Source organism: Ctenocephalides felis, unplaced genomic scaffold (genome assembly GCF_003426905.1).
Source record: "Ctenocephalides felis isolate EL2017-DRISC unplaced genomic scaffold, ASM342690v1 CF-g0.4_SCAFFOLD_01604, whole genome shotgun sequence".
NCBI lineage: Eukaryota > Metazoa > Arthropoda > Insecta > Siphonaptera > Pulicidae > Ctenocephalides > Ctenocephalides felis.
Window position 1 is genome coordinate 41,410,931 of NW_020537758.1, and position 22,424 is coordinate 41,433,354.

The 22,424-nt window shown below is 27.9% G+C and overlaps 1 protein-coding gene across 1 annotated transcript in view; it reads right to left on the minus strand.

Moving 5' to 3' along the window:
* Window positions 1-22,424, minus strand: part of LOC113373786 (nuclear factor of activated T-cells 5-like) — a 312,371-nt gene that overhangs the window by 65,197 nt on the left and 224,750 nt on the right. The gene's annotated exons all lie outside the window — the stretch shown is intronic.

The window sequence follows — 22,424 nt, forward strand, 5'->3', positions numbered from 1 at the left end:
TCCAAAATCTGTGATACCTCAAACTGATACTAAACATTTTATAGCAAAACAATCGAGATTTGTGTAACAAAAATTTAAAAATAATAATTTCAAGGTTATGGTTGAAAACGTATTAAATATTTTAGAATGTTGAATAATGATTGTAAAATAAACTTTATTTATGAACAAGTATAGAGATGCATGGACCAGTCTGCCTTCGGGCAGACTACCATTTATTATTATTATTATTATAGAGATGCATAGATCGTTGGGCGCAAATTCACAGAAAAACTAGAGAAGTTGCAAAATTAAATCATTTGTGAAAAGATAGCATTTGCAATATGTTTCATTATGTTAATTAGACTAATTGTAACATAATACCATTACTTAAGTCTGATGTTTGACTGAAACTTCTGATCCAAATAATGTTTACTCTAAAATTAAGCACAATGAATCTCCACCCTGCAGCGAAAAATCAGTTAATATAAAAATTGCGAAACATTTGAGATTGGAAATTGCATTTTAGATGATCATTTTTTTGGAAAGATGAAATCAGCTAAATATAATTGGTTGGTATGATATAAACGAGATTACACAATATTAGTGTTATAACAATTTGGAGTTCATTGAAAATAATTAACCAAATGTTTGCTGTAAAATTGTGCCCAAAATCTACAACCTCCAGCAAATATAAATTTATTCATACATCGTATAGTTAATCCAAAATAATCTCGTCAGGAAATTGAATACCGCAAATTAAACGGCAATGAAATAAGAATAAAAATGTTTTGAATAAATAAGAATTAAAATGGTTTATTCTTATTTGCAAATTAAATAAACTACACTAACTAAATAAGGTTTCTAGAAAACAGAACACAAAGTTGCCTATTATTGTAAAAAAGAGCGTTTTTTTGTAAGAAAAAAAAATCTATACAATCTCATATCCCTCATATCCTATTTAATTCATTTATTTATTTTATTCTATTTGTGTAATTAACTTAAATGTATAATTTTGAAGCCAAATTCTTCCATCGAGTTCTGAGAATAAACTTATAGTATCAATTGCATCCCTTGCATATGATATATAATACTTAACATCATTATAAAGATTTTAATAAAAAAAATAATTACCGATCTACGCAGTTAAAATTAAGTGTAATCTATGACAAATACTGGAAAGATTTACAGTAAATTGTATGTCTGCGTAAAAATAAATAATTCATAAAACGAGGTGATTATGAATAACTGAAAATCCAATTGCGTCAATGGAGTGTATTACTACAGATAAATATATTGATCAAACTCTTGACAAGTTAATAAAATATAATAATTGTCCACAAATAATTATATATCGTAAATTAGCTACCTGATGTATAATAATACGAACTTGGTAAACATTTTACGTTTTTCTTTAAAAGTATAATTGTCAATAAAGTCAACACTTTTATTTTTTTAATTGTGTTTTACGATACATCAATAAAAAATATAAACGACCAATTTATCACAAAAGTCAAAAAACATAAAAAATTAAATCATGAATATTTAAATATGATCTACTTTACTTTACAAACCTTGGGAATGTGCCAAAGGTAAAATGCTTTTACAAAATGATCCCTTGGGAGCTATTGAAAAAGTTTTTAAAATGAAAATATCTATTAAATCAAATATATGTAGTAAAATAAAAAAATTGTAAACATATTGTAAAATAAAAAAGCAATTTATATCAATAATAAAAAGGTGTTTAATAGTTTTAAATTATTATTGAGACCCTCTAAGTCAGGACTTTATTTAACAACATCAAAATTATAATGATTCAGTTATATGAGGAAGTAGTTTTCATTATGTCTCTATTCATTGCTACATTTCATCCCTTTGCTTCTAATTTTACTAGAACATAAAATTTTAACGATATCCTTAGAATACGAAATACACGAGCTCTGTAATTTACATCAATCTTAACCGCATATTTACTACATGATATGTTCTTCATCATGGCCTTCAAGTCGCAAATAGTAATAAAGGCAATAAATTTTGTGAAAATTAAGGTACGTATGTCTAAAATATATCCTGATTAAGTTAACAAGGGAATTGTTAAAAATTCATCATTTGCTTTATATAATAATGATAATAAATTTGACTTAACTTAAAAAAATATGTCTTGATTGATTTTGTTCTCCTGCTAAGTGCAAGTACTCTTACATAGAATTGTGTCATCATCTATCCACAATAAATCTTTTATAATTTTCATTTCACAAAATGCAGAAATGTAGATAAAGGGTGTGTGCTAGTTTAGATAAATGCAGAATGCAAAGTTCAATTTAACTGTTGCCTCAGAAAATAATTACATAAAGTGTTTGCTTTAAACGTTTCATTTAAGCAAATAAAGGGCTTCACAAAGTACAGAACGGAAAAAACTATGAAAACATCGATTTACAATCACTATCTTTTCTGTTACTAATTTTAATTGAATATATTCAACAACCATATAACAACAACATTATTGAACTAAAAGAATTTTCATAGAAGTACTCAATGGAATATTTTTTGATCAAATATAAAAAAATTAAAAAAATATTTACTACCCCGTTTTGCATTTAATCCCCTAGACCTAAAAGTTCTCAATAGAAATAAAAATGATTTCAAACAACGTTAACCACACTTTTGAAATTTGTTGAGTTTTAAAATAAATATACATTTTCAAAATAAATTGTTGAACACTAAACATTTTTTTTTCAATCACGAGAAAGTTTTTGAACAAAATATAAATATTAACTTACTACAAATTGGATTTACTACCAGTCATTCAAATTTGCAAATGCTCTACTACAGGATCATGATGAAACTGAAGCTTACCTGAAAAAATAAACAAAATATTAAAATTTAGAAAAATAATTTATTTTAAAATTAATAATTAATTTGCACATTTAAATAAAACTGAGAAATAGTTGCATTACATCTAGATGCTTACATCTAGAACACAGATAGATGAAATCATAGATTGTATTATGAAGACAGACTATATTAAATTTTCACGTGAGTAAATACTTATAGTAACTATTTATTTAAAGGTTGCAGATTGCAATCAAGCTTGAAATGGTCTTGCAAAATATTCAAATTATTATAACTGGTTTTGGATCAATATATCACAAAGAAGATTCAACTCAAAGTTTCAAATTTTAACTCAAGACATTTACTTCTTTTAAATACTTTTTCTAATAATTCATTCTATATTATCTCGATCTTACTAATTCTTCTTTCTTCTGAATTGATATTAATTTTTCTACTAATGCTATTGCGACTACTATTAATTATGTCGAAATTTTTGCTCGATTTTTTCATACATATTCCATATCTACTACTTTATATACTAATTTATTCAATTACAATTATATATTATCACATACAAATAAATTTGATTCAATTTATTGACTAACAACTAATTGTATGAATAATAAACCCAAAACAATAAAATTCTTTTTGCTCAAATGAAATATGTAAAATGTACAAAGAAACAGTTAATTATTAATTTAATTTTCACATGTATTATTTAATTTATCATCAAGATTACCCACTGTACTGATAATATGTAAAAAAATAGTATACCTACCATAGTATCACCTAATACCTACTAGATATTATTACCAGTTATATGAGTAAATAAATAGTTGAAACATCCCTTTCGATTAATTTTGCTCCTAACAAATCTCAGACAGAACAATAATAACATAATTAATGACGACATATCTACTTAATCAAGATTATCTAACTATATTCTCAAGAAATAAAGAAAAGGGCATCAAGTAATACAATAAGTCTCAACGTAGAAGAATATCTTTTATTGGAATGATTTAGAGGAAATCGGAGGAAATAGAAGAACTATTATCTTGGCCATATACATAGATGTAGACAATTGTAAATTGTAATTATAAATTCTAATATCTAAGACTAATGTAATTGTAAATTGAAATATTTGTTGAAAATCATGCTGTTTAGTAAACGAGGAATTTCATAGAATTTTTCAAAATATTATTCAAAATTTCTTGTCAATATTGTCAATATTGATGTGAATTAGTGTAAAACAGCATTTTTGTCGAGATTTTTTTTAGTAAGTTTTGACGTAATCTAATTCAAAAAACTTTTTAATATTGCTTATAAACTAGATTATTTTCACTTGCACCTAGTCACAGAAAAGTGCAGATTAGGTGTAGGTATAGGCTTATGGTATCGATAACTAAATATGTCTATTACTGAGTAATCCCAGCCTCCGGTATCTGTCCAAAACACGTGCAAGGTATAAACACAAATATCGCGTGACTATTAATGTGCTAATGACAGTATTATAGATCATAAAAGTTTATTCTACGCATTCATTTGTAGCATTCGAAATCGAAACGACAACTTACTTTATTTACTGTAAATGTAGGCCAAATCGGAATCACTACCCCCTCAATAAAACACGCGGCACGTGCCAAGAATCGAATGAACTCGCAGACGATACGCAGATGTGCAAATTCGGCGACAAGGGGGCGAATGAATGATTTTGATATTTTTAGACACTTCCTAATCATTTTCATTTTGATTTGTGTAAATAATTAATTAAGACAGATTTATAAAAGAAAGAGTTTAGAATTCCGCGGAAAAGAAGTAGAAATATATTTGTAATGAAATTTAAAAAAATGCGATTATCTCAAATAGGTATAAACATTGATGAAACACGTGAGAATATAGAATGCAATTATTTTTTTGATTTATTTTGAAGTCTATAATTTAGAGCTTATTCAAGCTCATTTTGAACTTGAGGACTTGGAGATAAAAATTTGATAACTTTTGTTTGTCTCATATATATAATATATTTTACATCAATGAAATTTTACTTGTAATGATTTTGCACTAAAAAAATTGCAATATTTTTATAAAATACTTGTAACTCTCAAATGTTTAATTTTGTGCAATTAAGTGCATAATGCTTCAATTTGAAGCATTCATGTACGTGTGTTGTGATGTGTGATCAACCCTAAGACAACCAAGTTTTTATAAAAACTCTTACATGTACATAACGAAAGTTTGTAATTTTTACAGTGACAATGATAATTGTTCAGATGATTTCTAAAATTAATTTACAAACGACTTATCAAAATTTTACTGTGAAAAATAGTATCTATGTACTATGAACACACTCGATTTTGTTACTCACTTTTAACAACAAAAGAACTAACTGAATTCTAAATGGTATGTACTATAGTATTATATATATATATATATATCGTATAGTATTATTTGCTACTAAATTTTGTGAATAGCTCAAAATAAAGAATAGCTATGAAAAATAAGGATAAAATAACGATAAAGCGAAAATACTTAAACAGGAAAAAGAACGGATTACAAAAGACCTATTCTATTGTATTTTCTTGAACAATAGAAAACAATAACAGGGTGAAAATCAGAAAAGCTTTCGCTAATAGTCGTATTTAATAAAATGATCAATTAAAGATGTTACGTAATTAAATTATGATAGAATCGTATCAATTTTGTGTTCATTTATTCAAATATTTACGTATTAAAATTTAAATTAAATGCCTAGTATTAAATATTCTTATTACACTTATTGTTAGATATCTAGTACTCGAGGCCCTCACTTAAAATTTATTAAAATCCCTAGTATACCCCTTTTCAAAATTCAGAAAATTAACTTAAAACAGTTCAAAATTAATATTAACACCTGCACCTAAATGGATTTGAATTCTAGAGCATTTGTGATAACTTTCAAAATGAATATTTAGCTTGTCATTGAATTATAGAGTAAAAATAATTCGATAAAAGATTTGGAGACGATTATTTAAGACTGAATCAAATTTACAATATTTTTGATTTACCGAAAAAAATTGTAATATAGAATTATTTTTAAATATTTAAATTACTTTTGAAAATTTAGGGTAATTTATATATTGGAAATCAAACAGGTAAACCAGTAACCGAATCATTTGTAGAATATATCTATAATTTTGTGAGTTAATATTCTATTTCTGATGAATAAATATGAATGCTATCATTTAATTTAATGAAACACAATTAATTCATTGATTTACGATCATATTGGATTGCATATTTAACACCTTAATAGCCATGTCATTCATAGGTGGCTGATGCTAAGAGATTCTTTATAAGCCATGTCAACCCTATAATAAATAATTCAATATCACAATTATATAGTTTTAATATAGGAACATGTCAGTCATATGCGTGATGTAAAAAAATTGAAGTTTTTTGGTACATTAGGTCACATTGATTCATTTTTAATAAATTTATCTAATTATTTACCATGGCCATGTAGAAATGTTTCCATTATTATTGTGGCAATTAACGTGTTAATTAGACTTCACTTGACTTTAATACGAAAAATTTTCAGATAGTCATACACCTAGTCGGAGCTTCAAAATAGTTTATAGTCAGACAAATATTTTTTGCATGATTCAGTAAGATTTCCTATCTTCAACCCTCATTTTAGCCACCTTTGCTACAGATTATCCGTAACCGTATTTTGTAAAGATCACTCAGTTCACCAGTTAGAAACATGTGTGGGTGTATCAATATAAAACACACAGTCAAACGTCGTATTGAAGTACGAGCATCCGATCTTCGTGGGTGTGTCGAAGGTGCTATAAATATACGCAATGTTATTGATTGACGGTAGCAACAGTTACTGCGACACGAGAACGCTGTTACATGTAACATGTTACGACATTACGCGTAATTCATCATAATATAGATGCTAAAATGTTCAAAGGACGACATATCGAGACAGGGACATGTCACGTCTCATCCAAAACTGAATGTGATGCGAGCGGTATGCGATTTGACTTTTTTACGGAAGAAGGATAACGCTAAGGGCGAGTTTACATGTACCATAAGTCGCGTGACTTCCGACTATCTTCACTGTATTTTCAAATGAATTAGCTCCATGTCACGCGGCACCATAAAACCTGAATGCAATTCCTAGACTCTAACACATTCCCAAACCCACCTTAGGGGTCTATGACAACTTTCAGGAAGTCCACATCAGCAAAGAAAAATTTGAAATAAAGATGAAGGTCTTTGAGGCGGACCATGTTTTCAAATTTAGATATAATTTTATGAAATACTTTTCGTAGGCCTGTAAGATCTTACAATTTTCGTTAAAATCATCTCTATCAACGTACAAAATCTATCAAATTTTTCAAATTTTTTCCACGAATAAACCACGCAGTCGATCTATACCAAAACTAATCAGCACGATTCCTAATTATAACCTGGATAAATCGTTCTAACGATTTATAAATTTGAAAATCTGAACAACAAATTTTGCACTGATTTGCTAATTATAAAGATTTGCATGTCCGATCATCGCGCAGAACTAATTGTAAGGGGGCGCCCATTAATCACGTGATCGATCTTCTATGGATTCTTGGACCCCCCCCCCTTGGTGACACGTTAAGATATTCAAAATAACCCCCTCTCCCCCACCAAAAATTACGTGTATTTTTAGTTACGTAAAATTTTTCGAACATATTTTTCGAATTTACGAAAATTACTCAGGAGTCTGCTTTAGAGGCTTCAAAAAATCGCATTTTTTGAGGAATTTTTAGGGGAGGAAATAAATACTTAATTGAAACGAAACTTTCAGGATTTATTGTTACATATTTCAGCATTCTTCTCAAATTTTTTCATTAAAAGATATGTCATAATATGCCGGGTACAAGCATTTTGCCGATACGCCACGAGCGTGCAGGTGTCATTTGGCAAGTAAGATGCAGGTCACAATTTCCAAAAACCAATAAATCATAACAAAATATATATTTTCAATAGTATAGATTCTAAGTTGTATATATATTTTCAATAGTATAGATTCTAGTTGAAGCTAAAAAATCCAGAAATAAAAAATTAAAATTCACCAGTTTTTCGCAACTTGTAAGAAAAATCATGTTTTTTTGATACAAAATTTTATTTTAGATTGATTAAAAAGTGGATTAATTATAACTCTTTTCAAGTTTTTTTAGGTTCAACAAAAATAGAATTTAATCCTAAATATAATGAATTTTGTCTCGTTTTGATAGGACGTTTGGTTTTTTCTTTCCTACCTTTCCCGCAAATTAGGAAGAATCGAAAAAATTAAAAACCGAGAAATCGCGCGTAGAAGTTTTCGTTCAGCTCGTATACATGCTTGATTAATTCCGAAAATAATTTGAATTTGTTTCTGAAATTTAAGGGATATATTTTTGGGTAGTTTTTAAAGACATTTTTGCAAGAAAAAAAAATCTTTTTTTAGCTTCTAAAGCAGGCTCACGCCTTAAATCTAGGTAAAAATAAATACACGTGATATCTACTAGACCCCTCCTTCCCCCACGTAATTTTTTGTGATTTTTTATCAAACCTCCCCCTAAAAGCCTCACGTTATTAATAGACGCTCCCTAAATCATCGAGATTCATAAAACGGTTTTAAAATATTTGAAATTGGTGCAACCGTTTTTAAGAAGATGTCGACGTAAGGTCAATATGTAACTTAAAACCATACTTTTTTGGTGTCAAACGGTTCAGAATGACTTAAAACGACGAGAAGACAAAATTACCAAATTAGATTTTCTGCCGAAAACTTCTCCTTTGGAAAGTTGAGACTATCATAATTTCATATAAACAAAAATTAATACAACAATGTTCAGCATAATTTTAAAAAGTTAACCACCTCCATTCAGATGTCAATCGAAAGTTGTCACAAATTCTGAATTTATTTGCAAAGCACAGGAACATTAATAATTGAAAACAATTAAAAGGCTGAATAAATTCTGCATCGAACCGAGTCAATCAAATATTTATCTAGTATTTCGGAAGCATTCTAAAATTCATCAAGGCCGCGGCCGTCTTTTCGGCGATAGCACGTGCGGCGCCAGTTTAACATTGCACGACGACATTCTCGCATTGTCTGACTGTATTGAATAATATCTTATACTATACGAATTAGAGTGGTGTTCGTGGATACATTTGAGCATTTATTATTGATATACGAACTTACTAAAACGGGATTATTATATAAGTCAATGGGATAAGATACGACGTTCAGTAGTAAAAGACATTGGTTGCAAAAGTAAGGGTTAGACCATCCTAAAATTCATGCAAAATGGGAGTAAAAAATTAATAAACTAATAATAAGTAGGTATATTTTAAAGCTGAGGAAAACAAACAATTCTATTCAAATTCAAGCAAAACAATATAAAAATTTAATATTATTAATATTATTTTATATTATATGATGACAAATGGTGTTCCATGGCGTAATAGTTAAGGGCACTGCTGAGTGTAGGGTTGTGAGTTTGAATCTCGCTCTGGATAACCTGATATCCGGCAGTAGTGAAAACAATTTTAACTTGAAAATTTAGATCAAAAGTTTGTTTCCAATTAAAAATATCCCATTTCAATCACTGCGATGTTACTGGGCAATCTCTTAGTCTATTCTTCCCTGAATCGAATTGGAGTTTAACTGAACTCAAGGGCCTGCCCCAAGACCGTACCACCCATTATTATGATGACAAATCTTTTTATTATTATATTCCTATACCTTTACAGGTATTAAATACAAATTGAGCTTATTAAAAAATAATAATTTTTTAATTTGAATTATTAGCTTAATTTCTTTGTTTAAAAACTGTTTAGCATAGCAACAAAATTTCATATAAGATATTTATTTAGCAATTCTTTCTAGTTGAAAATCCAATAAAATAAGATCAATAATTATTAGAAAAATAAAGCGATTACTTCTAACCTTATTGTTAGAAAATAACATTTATAGCATTAACGTTATCAAATATTTAATAGATAATGATAAAAATCATAAAAATATCATTACATTATAAATGTCAAATATTTTGAGAAATTTCAATTTTGGTCAAAATTAAACATTTTTGTTACTCAACAGCAAAATAATACATTAAGTTTACCTAGAGGTTGTAAATTACAAATTGACTAAGCTAAAAAATTAACTAAGGTGATCCTACATAAAATTAGTTATTGTTTTAATATTTTATTCATAGTCTCAATGATAATATATAAAATTTGAATTCGGATTTTGGGACATGCATACTGATGTATTGAAATTTTATAACGATTTGTTCTAAAGATATAATGTAAATTTCAAATAAACTGAAATTTATAAATGTTGTAGCCAGAGGTAATTTTGCGCTAATTATTAAGCCATGCTAAACCTCTTCTAAAGATATACTGGAAAAATGACATCAAAAATCAAATTCTTTCATATCCGAACGCCCAATTAATAGATTGGCATCCGATTTAGACATTTAAGTACTACCAAAAAAAATGTCTGATGTTTCATGATAAAATACGTGTAGATGTATTTGTCGTGAGCTATAAAACGCCACATGCTATAATTAATTAATTAATTAATTAAACAGTTTTTCAAAAATGGTCAAAACAAGTCATCGCAAACAAAGTACTTATTGTTAGCAAATCCACGTAATTAAAAGCTCTATCTGTAACGAGTTAAAATCTGAAATGATTCAGCTTACATGATCCCAATTTTATTATAATTAATTACTAATTATAATCCTTTGTAGATATAATTACCGTTGACACAACGCTTGAATGAAGAGGACATCTCATTTCGTTTCAATGAGTAACCAAACATACTACTAAATGTATTGAAGTAGACGGAAATATATTTTGGCAGAGGGCCACAGTTACAACAAGCTTGTAACTTCTAGTGTAAACTTATCGCTTGTAAACAAATCAAAAATAGATATCAAATCCTGTGTACATTTCTGAGTGTTCCTCTTATTCAAGGCCATTATCACAGAAAATACCAAAAAGTAAAAGCAGGATATGTTTAGGTAATAAATTCAAGTATCAGTATAAAATTTTGCAGTAGTAATAGACCAACTCGAAGATCGTAATTGATGTCACACAGATTAACCATATAACCTTTGTTACAATTGAACATTTTAAAAACTTTCATACCTATGAATTCAAATATTAATCTTGTTCATAAAATTCTTTTTTATTTCGTTTATTAATAACAATCAGAACATTAGTTACATTCTTACACTTATTGTGATGGAATAAAGATCTAATGTAATAGAGTAATAGAGGAATAGTATCCTAATATGGAATATCTTCATTTCTCTAAGACTATAAATAATAAACAAAATTCTCGACCACCTTTAATTTCATTCGGTCTACTAACTATCGCATTAAAACCACCGAGTCAGTTGCGCGAACGCTTCACTTATAGCAGGGATGTTTTGTTTTTTTGTCGTGAGGAAAGTTTTTAAAGGTAAGTATTACAAGCCGTTAAGTTTTTATACATAAGTGTTATACTATTTAGTATATAGATACTATTTTTATTTTACCATATTGTGATCTTTTGCCTTTAAAATATTTTGACTTGAAAAAAATGTAATAGAGGAAAGCCATCAAATTTGGAATAGTATCCTAATATGGAATATCTTCATTTCTCTAAGACTATAATTAATAAACAAAATACTCGACCACCTTTAATTTCATTCGGTCTACTAACTATCGCATTAAAACCACCGAGTCAGTTGCGCGAACGCTTCACGTATAGCAGGGATGTTTTGTTTTTCTGTCGTGAGGAAAGTTTTTAAAGGCAAGTATTACAAGCCGTTAAGTTTTTATACATAAGTGTTATACTATTTAGTATATAGATACTATTTTTATTTTACCATATTGTGATCTTTTGTCTTTAAAATATTTTGACTTGAAACAAATATTTAGAAGGGTTTGAACTAGTATAAAAATCCAAATATGGACAGCCGTCAGTGTCTAATTATGGAATAGTAATAAATATGGAATATATATGCCAGATAAACGAAGAAAAGTATCTAGCAAAAGAAAAAAAGCTGCTGTAGCAGCAGCCATAACATCTCCCTATAAAAATCATTTAGAAAATAAAAATTTGAAGAAACAAGAAAAAGAAAGTAAATTTGTCAAGGCAAAGAAAAAGAAGAAAACTGCGAAGTGAAAAAGAGTTGATGGACAAAGATATTAATATCTATTTTTGATATTGTTATGTTGATTTAAACTTATATTCCATATATGGGTACCGATTCCATATTTGGTGACTTACCTCTATCTTTGATAATAGTTAATAACATATAAGAATTTTTTCTATATATAAGATTTAGTACATATTGTATAGACTATAAATATTATGTTGATATAAAAGTGTTAAATTTTATGGATTTATAAATTACAATAAACTCATGAAGAAATCTAAAACATAAATATCAAATTATTTTAAAGTATTTGTAATGATATTTACATTTATTTATTAATACGTATCGTATAAATATCATAATCAATATTATCTAAAATCAAAACAGGACGAAAGCTGTCCTACGTATCTAACGTCAAATTCTTCCAAATCAAAATGTAATTAAATATTTAAATGTAATAAAACAATATACTAATTATATTTAAAGCGTACGCCTCGACGTTATTGAAGTGCCATGAGAGGTTAAAGTACAAATAAATATTTGTACAGTAAGCATTGTTAGATATGTAATTCAAGAAATCGAGAATTTATTGAACCAGAAAACTATTGAATATAGTCGAAAAAAAAGATGAGCTGAATTCTTTTATTTTGCAATTTATTTATCAATGGGAGTTGAAACATATACAAGAAATGTAAAAAATCAATTTTTATTAATCAATTAATCAAGCCTGCAAAACCCTGTAAGAAATTAATATAAAAATTATTTACCCTTTACCCATTTACACATTTCACCAGTTTGAATAAACAGTCATCTGTCAATCATTGTAGACTCTAACGTGATGCCAATTAACTAATTTGAAAACGATAAATTATACAAGAAGCTATATATGCACCGATTTATTTTATTAGCATAAGTACCAAGGAACTTGGCTTAAGTTGTATATTGAGCAAAGGAAGATATAATACAATAGTATTATCGTCGTAACTTCAATTAATTTCATTAATATTTGATTCTTTAGTACTAACCCTTTGAAGAGAGAATATAGAACCCTAGTAAATTGCGGGATAACAAAACCTTTGCTATCCAAAAGCCCAGAAGTGATATATACGGGCGAAGCTTATTGTCTTTCATTTCATATATAATAATTTGTAGAAATGAAGACAGAAAATATTTTTGTATCGTCTAGCTGTGAGTGATTGTCTATTATTAGTCTCATTGTATTGTATGTCATAATGAGCAACGACAAAGCGATGGTAATGACCACCTCGTATATCGTTTGTTTGTACACAACAAGACGAGCGAGCAGTTCACATATATTATTGTGATGTACGGATCCAACAATAACGCTTATTTCACACAAACACGGCATAAAAAACAGGAAACAGGAAAAAAAGTATTCCTGTTTACAAAACAAAAGATTCTGAACAAAAATGGTAATATTATGTCTTACTAAACATTGCTGCATCAACAATTGTTGAAGAGTTGTTCAGACCCTTCGGGATACGTTTATTGTATAGAAGTTCAATAGCTACTCCGAGGATTTGAAAATTGAACATATTCAGAAAATTGAAATTATCTTTTTTGTGAAGATGGCCCAGTCCAAACACTGGATGAAAACTCAAAGATAATACAGTAATAATCATAAACACACGAACAAACCATAATCAACTAAAAAAAAAGTGAACATGACCAATGATTAAAGCACATTCTTTTACGAATTGGCTTCGTTCAGTGCTGTCGAATATAAAAATTAAAATATATTTTGCTCGTGCTAAATAACCCCTTTAGGAAAGAATAATAAATTTATAAGAAATTTCAGAATAAATTTTTGAAAATTGCCTTTAGAGCACCAAAATATATCCCGAACTGACTAATTCATTTCGACACGAACACGAAGAAGTAATAACAAAAATAAATAAATAATAATAAATAAACAACATAAATATAGAAACAAGCTCATCAGTCACCCAAATTCACTAGCAAACTCCTTAATAACAGAGAACTATCAAAGTAGGTTGAAAAAAAAAGTGCCACTTAATCTAAGTCATCAATGTTCCTGATAAAGATCGAAATAACTTAGTCATTATTTATAAGAAATTATTTATAAGTAAATAGTTAAGATTATATCATGATCAATAAAATATTGTTAATATTATATTATAATAAATAGGAAAACAGACAATTGTAAATTTCTCAAATGTATTGAATGTCCTTAACTGGAGTTATAAATAAAATAGAGAATAATATATATATATATATATATATATATATATATATATGTATATATATAACCCCGTTGTGGCGCAAACAGTTTCACAGGAATAATAAATTCATCACAAAGAGAGAGGCCAACATTTTGGGATTCCATCTATAAACAAAACCATGTAGTTTATTTAATAAATAAGTACAAAAGCTCATAGAACTCATAAAAAATTGTTTGCCTATATTATACAGTAAACCAATATCTTTGAGTCTCATTAATTAATCATCATAAAACTGTCTATAAAATGCTCACAAATTTATGGTATTATCTTGTTTCTTGTAATCTATTAGTGTTTCAAGTTGTATGTTATACAAATTTAAATAAGATTTTTCAATGTATTCTTTCAAAAATTGCGAAATTAGAACTTATATTGCTGCTATTTAGGAATACTTTTAGGAATGTTCATTATATTTAATATTTGTGAACTGATCGTATATTTTTTGCAGTTAGAAAAAAATATGATCAACCTGAATGTATATATAGATTTAAAATCATATGTGTTTTATTTTGTGTAATATAGGCGTTTATGGTATTTTTATAGATATCAGATGAAAATATAAATGTGAGTGGCTTAAGTTTTCACAATGAAGTTTAAAATAGTAGACAAATAAATAGTTAATTTTCTTCCATTTGATGATCCAGTACACCTAAGTCTGTTTTTACACAGTCTTTTTGTACACGGTTTTGATATAACTCGGTTTGAAAATTGAATATTTTTAATTTTTTTACACGATTTTATTCCATGTAGCACGATTTGAAATTTTATGTACTTAAATTTTTTTTTTTCAAATTTAATTTTTGCGATGTATGTTCATATCACAACAAAGTACTTGTGAAAGAAAAAAGTCTGAATCCATCGATAGTATCGATAGTTTGCGAACACTAGCTTAAAGATTTAAGTGAATTCCCCTTTAGCGCGTACAAACAATTTTTACTGGTCAAAGCAAATGTGAATAGCACTAATTTAGGGGAATTATTATTAAATTAAACATGAATTCTTGTTCTTGAAAATTCTTGTTTTTCACTAATTTTAATAGGTTTTAGAGAGTAGGACAAATCACCCATTTTTGTATAAGATCAATGTCTTTTTTTACACGTTTTCTTTCTTTACACGGCTTCTTCTGAAACCAATCTCCGTGTAAAAACAGACTTAGGTGTATTTAAAATATTTCGAGAAAAATTCGAATTGAATCGATAACGCTGTTTTACCGCAACAGATATCAGTACACTGTTTTTTTTATATTGACAAAAAATTCTATCACAACAAAACTGACGAACAGTAGTTTAGTCTAAAGATACTTGCAGAAATGTTGATCCTAATATATAACTTATCATCAAATTATACTAACCTAAAATGATTTATTTTGTATCTCATATCTCATATTGTTCTTTTTAAGTAAAATTCTTCCGTTTTCGTGTGAATTGGCCCTACCAGTGTGATAATGATACTGCACGCGCAGCCCAGTAATGGTGTGTGGGTACTAACCTACTTCAGAATACGTTCTTTTTAGTATTTATTTTGCATAAATTATAATAATTCATAGAAATAAATCGGTTCACTCAACCGTAGGCCGCCGCACAAAAAAGTATTCATTGTTGAAAGTTTTACAAGAAAGGTTGAGCAGAAGGTAGTAATTAGAAATGTTTCATGGAGCAATCCTCCTTAATGAGTTCATTTTTAAGTTCCAGGAATTCGTAAAATGATATTAAAATGTATTGCGATTGGGGCTTCTTACATATATTGCGAATTTGGAATAATAAATATGATTAAAAAATTAGAAATTTATTCTGATCTCTTCGGTTGATGAGTTGTTTCTCATAGCTAGTATTTTAAATTGCTTCTAATCCTCTAAAATTTTGATTCAATCACAAAACATAAATGACACCCATTGAATTATGAAACAATGACCATAATTTGGTAACCGAGCATTTGTTCTACAAAATTCAATAAAATATACTTATAGAACGCAGATCAAACAGTTACCGAAATGTATAAATAAAACTATTAATATCAATCTATGAGACGTATTACATTGAATATAAAAACTAATATTAAATGGCAAACCCTGTCCATCCAAAATTATTTCTAATGTAACTTCTTTACCGCTTTATAACTTTCGTATTACATCTTTTAACTTGATGAATAAAAAATCAAAATTCGGGAATTTCCAACGAAACGAAAACAACAAACAATTTATTACCACAAGAATGCGAACACTATACATTCATATCAGAATCAGAATCATAATCAAGCGCGTTATAACCGTACATTTGCCATTTAGCGGAGATTGCAAAAATAGATGAATAATCATTGATGATTAGATGCATTTAAGTATATAAAAATGCAAATAATATGGACCGGAATTATACTGGCTAGAAATTTGACTTATCAAATTTGTATTACATTTTCTAACGTTCGATGTATAATTTGAAAAGTAGGTAATAGAGTGGAATGGTTAATGATAATTTACAGAAATTACTATCATTAATAAAAAGTAGATATATTGAAACTTCAAAATTATAAAACTTTTACAAACGCGAATCCAAACAAAATAGTTTTTTTAATTTTTAATAAAAAACACAAAACAAAAAAGAAGTAGAGAAATATGATTTATGGTAAGTAGGTAGCAATAAAAATTGTAACCAAATGTAATTTATATTTATGGTCAATAATAATTATCATTGATTTGATCATATATTTAATTATATGCGCTCATTTATAGAGTGTTCATTAAGTATATTATCTCTATATATAAAAATTGAGCTTTATTAACTTCCCATAGGGTAATTATAGTAATCGCAAAAAAATCGAAAATGAAATTTTTTATATATCTTTACGTTTCAAAGGTTTCTGGATATTTTGGCATACCTTAGAAAAATTGGATGCATGTGTGCGTGTGTGTATGCGTGTGTGTGTGCGGATACAAATTTTCGTCGACGATTTCAGGAACACGGATGAAGCGATTTGATTAATTCAAAAACCATTCGATTCGTATTGATAAGGAGACGTGCTGATTAGTTTTTGGCAAATACAGGTCTAGTCGTTCCGAAGATATGGGGCAAAAAGTGCCAAAAACGGTAACTCAGCTTTTAAGAGAACGGAGCGTCCAATTTGAATAATTCAAAACACATTTTACTTGTATTAACAAGATGAAGCACTGATCAAATTTTTATGAAGGCTGGTGCAGCGGTTTCAAAGATCTAGTGAAAAAAGTAAAAAAAAATGCCATCTAGCGGTCAAAAATGATAATTAGACATTTGCACATCAAATTATCAGATATTTTAAAGAGATATAGAGAAAAGTATAGATTTTGTTTACATTCCTATGTGTTCCGTACCAATGCTTATCCGTTAGACGTCAAAGCGGCGCTTACGCGCTTCAATATTTCGTCTCTATGCTGTTAAAGCAGTACGATTGCTTTAAAAAAAAGTTCAAAACTTTCAAAGTATGTCAAAATACACTTTTCTTCAAAGTCTTTTTTTTTTAAAAAGTAAATTTTTGTTAAAAATTTATAGTTCCTCAAAAATCTAATTTTTCAGAGTAATTTTTTTTCAAAAATGTTAATTTTTTAAAAAAAAATAGTTTTTGGTACGGGATGTTCCAGCAATGTATCTTAAGGCACGATGCCATGCGCCCCACTAGTATTGAATTGGGGTTGCTAAAACTCGAAAACGACTTAACCGATTTGGCCAATTTTGGTATTACAATATTCGTGGTATTCCAGAAAATTTCGAAAAGATGAGAAATTATTACAAAACCGCGTAGGAACTTTACATTTAAAATTTAAAAAAATTAAAAAAAAGTGTAAAATTTTTGATAGATTATGCTTAGTTAAATTTAAATTTGTAGTAAGTAGTTTTTAAAAAAATGTTTTCTAAAATTTAATTATTTCACAATGGTTGCTAAAGACATTTTTATTTACTTTCAGCTCAAAAAAACTAAAAAACAGTTTCCACGCTCTCATCCTTAATGAATAATTATTGAAAATGATCAAAATATCTGATTTGTTGTAATAAATTTTTCCAAAGCGATTTCATGCTAATCGATCTCAATTATCCTATTATCACATTTTGATACACGATCATTACCTGATTCTGACAAGAAGTAAATTTCCGATGTTGAATATGAATAAAACTCGGTACAACGGAAGTAACTGTTGTCAATTTGATAGTATGCTCATGCATGTATTATTTTTTCTATTTTTAGAACTAGCAGTTTCGATCAATGATCTGAACTTTCAACTGGGTAATTTATTCATGGTTATAAACATAAATATATACATATACATATATACATGTTAGAAATATTTTATGCTGAAGTGGTATTACAAATTCAGATTTTTACACCACCTCAAAAAATGTCTAAATAAAGCATATGCTCTATTCAAATTATTTCGATGATAAAACTCTATCGATGACAATTACTATAAATTATAAGATCAAATTTGTTATTCCAAACAAACCTCGTTAAAAACATAGGAAAAAAGAAACGTTTTTCTATTAATTTTCTAGTAATGGAGCCATTAAAATAATTTAAATACCAAATGTAATTTATATTTATATTTATATTATGATCAATAATAATTATTATTGATTTGACCATATATTTAAAGCTCAAATTTTATTTTTAAAATTACACTAAAAAATGTAAAAATAAATATCTGAATGCATACTAATAAATTTTATATTAAGTCATACGAAGAAGAATCTATAGGTCGAAAGGTATTTTCAATTAAAATTTTTGATCAACGTACAAATTGATTTTCAATAATTATGTATCAATAGCTGTTTGATTTTAATAATACAAAAAGTTCCTGAACAAAGAGCTTTTTATTGATATCTCCAAAACGTAAAAAATATTTGTAAATAAAAAATGAAAATTATTTTTTTTTTTTTGATTAAATAGGACTCTTACTTGTCAGTTCAGAAATATAAAAAAAAAAAGCTTAAATTGCCCACATTCCGAAGATTTTAAATAGAAAACAGAAGCTTTTATGATAATTTTAGCACCTGTAAAATTAATTAGACAAAATTATGAAAAACTACAATAATGTTTATGAGAGAAATTTATACCAAAAAACATGAAAGTTGCGAAGCTCTTGTTTGTATAATAGAAAAATCCGTACTTTCAAGTTCGCAACAGGTGAAAGTTGACAATTTCGCAAATATTGAATCATAACATCAAGAACACGAATTCTTTATGTTTACTCATCATGCCAAACACATTAGCGCAAAGTATAGTGAAAAATATAAAGAAATCATTTCAATATTTGTCAGCTTGATCTCATTTTTTTCAGTTTCACAAATGTCAGACGAATAAATGAAAAACAATATAATTGTCAAGCCAAACTAAATTTATTAATTATAATATCTGTACTCTGCAAAATTAAGATATCAGTGCACGAATGACTACCGGAAACAAATTTAGAAGTTCCTGTACTAATTTGGTAAAAAATGGCTTGGGCGATCTAAAAAAGCAATTATCATTAATTATGCTTTTATTATGTAAAGTCGTACCATGTCTTACTTCTATTAATCAATGGAAAATACTATGACTGATCATCTAGCAGAGTTGTCTAAGTAATTAGTAAAAAGTGATTTGGTGTAGTGGATCATGATGATTATTGACTGGAGGATCGTATATTACATAGATGTATTGTGACAAAATTCACTATTTTATACTGAATATTACTAAAAAATAAAATTTTCTAATTCAATTATTAAAAAGCGACTGAAATTAATAAAACAATATATCAAAAAATTAATTGAAACTACTAATGAATGAAGTTTCATAGTTTCCATTCCTATGTCTCGACATTAGACATAGACTTCTATTAGGCAACTACAATTTCCTCCGCCTAAATCGCGAAATGAACTAAATATCACTAAGCCACGTGGATTCAGTTCTGAATATTTAATATGAAGACAAACCAGTATGCTTATATACATACACCTTATGCATCTGCCTAATATATTTATGAACACATACTAACCTAGACGATAAGCGATCTCTATATTAATGTGCTTTTTAGGTAAGAGTTAATGCCTTGTCTATTGTGCCTGACCCAATAAAATGATAAGTAATTACTGTGTTGAATCATAAAACAATATAGTCAATGGTGTTTGCAGCATTTTAAGTAATAGATATTTTTTTAAGGCCTTGTATTAAAATATTTTGTGTTAATAAAATACACACGGATTTTGCATATGAAACTATATTCTAAAATAATTCAATAAATGTCCGACTGATAGAAAACTCACATCTAATTTCACATGTATATAATATTAATATTTTACACTAAAAAACTATTGAAATAGAGCAAAAATGATATTATTACAAATAGTAAAAATTAAACTTTATAAGTAGTAAAATATCAATACAAAAAAAAATAAAAACTAGTGGAGTGTATGGCATCGTGCCTTAAGGCAAATTGCTAGAACTTCCCGTACCGTAACAAAATGTTCAAGGAATACTGAATGTTTTCAAATAGATTATTATAAATATTGTAACATTGTCTAATATTTATAAGAATTATATAAACTGAATTGCAAAGTTGAAATTATTTGTTTAAAGTATATTAGAACTTTAATCAGAATTAAAAATAAAATCTGATTTATTTTCATTATCATTCAAACAGGACGCTTAGTTCTCTCAAAAACTGCCATTTTCTATTTCTATTTTCTGCACTCTTTGCTCTTTATCTCCGTAACTGCTGGACCTGCCTTTGCCAAAAACTAATCACCTCATCTCCCTATCAATAGGTATCGAATGTTTTTTGAACCATTCAAATCGGTTGATCCGTGCGCTCGAAAACATGACCGAAAAATTGTATCCATACATACATACACACACACATCCGTTTTTTCTGAGGTATGCCAAAATGTTCAGAAATCTTCAAAACGTCGAGAAATTTAAAAATTTCGATTTTTGGACGATTACAATAACTTACCCTACGGGAAGTTAAAAATCAATTAAAGTAGCTGTTTTTATAAATCACAAAAAACCGTTTCATTACTGAGGTAAGACAATAACGTTTGTCTGTGTTATATAATGAAACAATTTTTACAAATTAAAATTTATAAAAAAAATTAATTTGCAAAAGAAATAAACAAAATACGTATTGTTATGATATAACAATTATGTTAATATTTATTTAATAATAGTTATGGAATTATACAATCAATGGTAGAGATAATGAATGTGTTATTTTCGAAAGAATATTTTAATGTTAAATTAAGAGGTATTGGATATTTAAAATATCATTCCAGTTGGTTATTTTTGCGCATATAAATATATTCTTTATTTTTTATAAAAGTTATTTATAAACTAACATAAAATAATTAAAATATTAATTATCAGGATGCTTGGGTTATTCTAAAGTATATAAAAGTCAAGCAACTTTTTATACTGATCCAATTTAGCTTTGAGTAATTCTTGTTATATTTAAGTGAAAACGTAAGAATGAAACAATTAACTAATGTAAATTATTATATATGTACAATACGACACGATGGTCGGAGTCTCGACAAGCATCAATTTACGAAGAGGAGCCTTCTAAATCGTCTCTGAACATGTTGATTTTTTAAATTAGCGCCTGAATCGAAAAAACAAAAAATGGGGAAATCGGTAGCCGACCCGGTCTAAGGTACGCACACAGACCCACACTAATTCAACAGAGGTTACACGCGCCGTAATTTTGGGCTAAGGCAGAGTTCACACGAGAATAACAAATTTCCGCGGGAATTTGATTTTACCGGAGTTAACTATATATGGTCGATGTTTTTTTTATTATTTTTAAACAGCAATCAGAACCTAATAGTTTTGTAAGCTATTGTACTGATTTGACTTAATACTAGTCTGTTTGACAGATGGAAACCCAATCAGTAGTCACATCTCTGTATGATATTATTGTTACAATTTCTGTAATAGGGCGAGTATTTTTAATCGTGACAGCAATATATTACTATCTATATTTCCAAGTGAAAATCGTTGTCACTGCTGTCTGACAACAGGCTGCTCGAAGTGGGTATCGAACCCGGGACCTCTGAAACAAGTCCCGTCGCTTTTAATCGCTTACCTACGTAGATCGATGTTAATGTCATTTTTTGTATTTTCTTTTTGCTGTGGCGATATTGAATAGAATAAGAAAAATCACAAAGCTAATTTATTGTAACACATTTCAAAG